Genomic DNA, 5,000 nt, shown 5'->3' with positions numbered 1-5,000 from the left:
GAGAGAGAGAGAGAAGGACACAGCACAAGATGATGAAAAGGAGAGAAAGAGATGCAGACAGAGATGGAGAAAGAGAAAGAAAGACAGAGCGTAAGATGGTGAAAAAGACAGTGAGACAGAGTAAGATAAAAGAGGACAGAAGGAGAGAGGGACCAAGAGAGGAGAAGAGGAGAGAGAGGAGAGGAGAGGTGAATAGGTGAAGGAGAGCGGGACCAAGATAAGAAAAGAGAGACAGAGAGAAGAAAAAGAGGAAAGCGAAAAGATAGGAAAAGAGAGAGAGACTAACGGAATGGAGAAGGGAACAAGAGAGAGAGAGAGAGAGATGAGGAGAGAAGAGAAGCAAGAGAAAGAGAGAGAGGAAGAGAGGGAGTGAAGAGAGAGAGAGAGAGAACCTGAGAAAGAGAGAGAGAGAGAGTGAGTGAAGAAAAGCGAGAGAGGTGAACAGAGAGAGCGAGAGAAGAGAAAAGAGAGAGAGTGTGTAAGCTCCAGACTGATTAGCACCCTGTTCACAGCACTGGGGCCGGGAGCCGAGGAGGCCGAGGGCCTAGGAGACGATCGCCACGGTGACAGAGATGGATCACTGGCGTTGCCGAGCAGAGACGGAGCCTGTGGTGGATCAACGTGTCTGTTTCTCTCGCGCGCGCTCTCACTCTCTCAATATCTTTCTCTCTCTCTCTTTCTCTCTGTGTGAGAGAGGCAACAGTAACCACCAGCCCTCCTCTCCTCTCTACTTTTCTCCTCTGTCAGCTCCTCTCCTCTCCTCTCCTCTCCTCTCCTCTTCTCTCCTCTCCTCTCCTCTCCTCTCCTATCCTCTCCTCTCCTCTCCTCTCCTCTCCTCTCCTCTCCTCTCCTCTCCTCTCTACTTTTCTCCTCTCTCCTCTCCTCTCCTCTCCTCTCCTCTCCTCTCCTATCATCTCCTCTCCTCTCCTCTGTCAGCTCCTCTCCTCTCCTCTCCGCTCCTCTCCTCACTACTTTACTTCTCTCCCAGCTCCCGCTGATAATTTTTCTAATTAACCTCCAAAACGTTGTCTGATGTATCCCCCTCCACTCTCCTCCACTCCCCTCCCCTCTCCTCCCCCTTGTCTGATGTATTCCCACTCCACTCCACTCTGCTCCCCTCGACTTCAAGACAAGTGGTTAGAAAAGTGCCCAATGTCTATTTTTCTTCCTGACTCTTTTCCTTTCTGACCGTTTTTCTCATCTCCCCTGTTTCATCTCCTTTTCAATATCGCTCTCTCTATCATTTTGCTTTGTCTGTCTTTCTGTCTCTACCATACCTCCATCACCCTCTCTCCCTCTATCTTGCTCTCTCTCTATCAGGTCTTCCCTGTTCCTCCGAGAGCAGCCAGCTCCTGATGTCATGTCTCTTGGTGTCTGAGGAGATGGAGTGGCGATTCCTCCAGAGCAATCATATCAGATGCTGACTCCAGACGATTGTGGCTCGCGGCTGGCGGGTATCATTCCACTCAGAGGTAGTTAAACAGGGGGACAAAGGGGTCAGTTTTGCTGTGCTCTGGGGGTGGGGGCGGGGTTGTAGAATTGGGTTATCATTACATTGTATTGTAGTAGTGAGGGGGTCTTCAGATGACTTTGTCCCAGGCCTGGTCAAAGCTGTCAGCGGCCCTGTTCATTTCACTCGGAGGTTGTTGCTCACATACTGTAGGGCATTTCTCAAAGAGAAGTGTTCTAGTATTGCTAGGACTAGTGAAGCCCATTTTTCGCGGATTTCACCAAAGACTATCCAATCACTAGTTCTAAGTGTAATAAATAATTGGGGATACTCTTTGGTGAAATTCACGAAAAATGGATGTTACGTGCCCTACTAAGGCTAGAACACTTCACTTTGAGAAATGCCCCCATTCTCTCCTGCCTGGCCCTGTGCAAGCAGTGACTGGTGATTGGTGCCTGGAGTAGACCATCCTGTTCAGATTGACACCAGGGATTTCTATTCTCTTACTTAGACGGCATGATGACCCCAGTGATCTCTATTATTTTTTTAGATTGACTGGATGGGGTGGATGGGGTGGGGTACATTGTGGCGGAGGTGAGCGTGGGTGATGTGGACCAGAGCTGTACAGAGAACAGAGTTGGGCAATGCTTTGATCTCTGGTCACGTGGTTTTCTGCTGGCCTCAAAGGTTCCAAGTAAACCCATCTCTGCCATAAGTTTGCGTAGCATGGCTAAATTATGTCTAATTCTACAAATTGACTGTTCTGCTTTTGTCCTGAAACAACTTACCATTTAAGGTCAAGTTCACACAGTCGGAGTGGTTACACTCTCTGAGTCCTCTAAGATACTCTATGAGTAGCTATGGGAACAGACAGTATGTTTTGGAACCATTTGAAGGACACATAAAACTGGGAGATCGGCCATGTTTGATCATACAGTATGGCCAAATTTCAACACCATTTTTCACAGTGGGACCCTATGAAAACTTATATACTCTTTTTACATACAGTACACCACTCTGATGTGGCCAGGAAGTTGTATTGGGACTGAGCTAATGCAGTGTAGACCCAGCGCAAGTTTAAGGGCATGATATGGACACATGAACAAAGGTGTGTGCGTGTGCGCGTGTAGTACATGTAGTGTATGGGTGCCCTTGAGTAAGGCCTGTGTCCTCACACTGCTCCAGGGACTGTAACCAATACCCTGTAATATATGTAAGATGATTTTTGATAAAATTGTCAGCTACGTGTACTGTAATCAATGTAATGTGTGTGGTTCACTGTGTGTATGTCTGTAAACGTGTACAGTATGTGTCTGTGTGCATGCCCATGTAGTATACAGTATTTCTGTGTTCATTGGTTGTGGTGGTAAGTTTCATTTCCTCCACTGCAACACATTTGCAAGCGTCTCCCCAAACCTATAGGCCTGAAGCCTCACCATAGTTTACACAGAGACAGCAAGTGCTGAATGACAATAACATGCCGGAGTATTAAAACGGGAGGATAAAGATTGGCTGTTTATTCTCCTTCAGGTGGATAAGGGCCATGCATTAAGTCCCGGAATGTTTAGCAGTCAGTCGGAGTGTGTGTCTGGGAACGGGGACTCAGCGATGCATCACTGCGCGTGCCAGGGCTGGACTGGTCATCTGGCATAAAGTGCGTTTCCCCGGTGAGCCGACAGTCCTCAGGGGCCAATGCTGTCGACTTTTGTTTGTTTATTTGTTTTCCTGAAAGACCACTCATTCATTTATTATAAGCTGCCCAGCTAATCGTAATGTCGTAGAAAAACAGGGGGCTGTGTGAGGGGCTCGGGCTATGCCAAAAATGCCCGGGCTGTTTTTCGCTCCCAGTTCAGCCATGTCCTGTGCCAGCCAGGCTCTGATCCGCCGCTCCCCATGCCAAGTCGGCAAGTGCAGTCAGCCAGGATTGGTGCGGTACTATATAATGTTATTATTGTATTATATCCTTTATTATGAGCTCCTCTATGCCAAAAGTACCCTGGGTCGTAGTTTGGTCCCAGTCCATCCCTGCAGCCAGCCTCCCAGCCAACCCAATCTCCCCCAGCCTTGAAAAGCCAATCACATTCAATTTAGCCGCCGAATACTTTTTTATACCCACAAAAAACCCTTAGCTGCCGAGCCAAAAGTTTTTTGGAGAACTCGCTCCGCTCGTGGTGTCGGAGATAAGATTTTTGGAAGTGGGTCAAGGACTCGTTGTAATGTTCCGCAGTAATTAAAGCTCCGGCTCTCCCGACGCCAGCCAGGAAGGATGGAGCGCGGATCAAATCCGAAGCGGGATTTTGGGAATCCATTGTGACACTCACACACACACACACTCTCCTTGCACAAGAATCCGCTTTACAAGGGGTTTGTGTGCGTTTGCGTGTGTGTGTGTGTGTGTGTGTGTGTGTGTGTGTGTGTGTGTGTGTGTGTGTGTGTGTGTGTGTGTGTGTGTGTGTGTGTGTGTGTGTGTGTGTGTGTGTGTGTGAGTGTGTCTCAGAGACGTTTTGTGTATGAGGCCTTGCAATTAAGATGACTGTCTTCTTCCGCCCTGTGTCAGGAAATGGATAGAAACGCTCCGGCCGGGATATGACTCCTGAGTTTGGGAATTGCAGGCTGCCTCCATTACAACCTCCAGTTATGCAATCAAATCATTTTTGGGTGTACGGGTACATGTAGATTAAGTTGTAAAATCATGCCGGGCAGGCGTTTCATCAAGGAAATTCCCTGAACATTATTGTTGGCCTATTTTCAAAGCCCTCAGGCTAGTGCTCTCCACATTAATGACTACATCGACTAACATGAGCCTGTACTGAGACAAGTCATTTTTTTATTTCCTATTTGTTAAGCTCGAGGGCTGGGCTTAGAAAAAAAACATCTAAGAAGGAATGCTACAGTATAGGTCTTGTCATGTAAGATAGGCCTAGAGCTTTTCAAGTTGATCAGATGGTACGGGTAGACGCTGAGATGATGACAAGATATGACAAGCCTCCTTGAAGGAAAACCTTCTTTGCTCTGTTTGAGAAGAAAAGCGAGAAAATAGAGGTGCATCACGCTGAGTCTTGTTATGGTTTGAATATCATTTTTTTCATTCTTTGTGTTTTTCCCTTTTTTGAGAGATTCAAGATGGCAAGTGCTTGTGAAGTTATACTATCTCTGGGTATCATAATTGGATGCTTTACTTGTCAGCGTCAGTTCTTGCGCGTTTGAGAGTGTTGTGAAACAGGATTAACCGGGTAATTTACGTATAAGAATGATGTTTTTCATCACACACAACAGTCGGTGGAATATGGTGATGGGAAAGGATGCTGAAAAACTGCTTCAGTTTTTGTTGGATCTTTCTAAAATGGGTAAGTGGTTCGTCATCAGCGTTTTGAACAATGCTGAGCTGTAGACTCACTGCTATGACCGTAGAAAATACATCACCACAAATGTGTTCATGAATGCATTGTAATACAGCAACAATGAAATAGTGTACGTCAAAGCAATACTTTTACTGCCTTTATTTAGATAGGACAGTGTGAGAGTAGACAGGAGGTACTGGAGAGAGCGA

Source organism: Engraulis encrasicolus, chromosome 12 (genome assembly GCF_034702125.1).
Source record: "Engraulis encrasicolus isolate BLACKSEA-1 chromosome 12, IST_EnEncr_1.0, whole genome shotgun sequence".
Taxonomy (NCBI): Eukaryota; Metazoa; Chordata; class Actinopteri; order Clupeiformes; family Engraulidae; genus Engraulis; species Engraulis encrasicolus.
Note: the sequence above shows the minus strand (reverse complement) of the source record.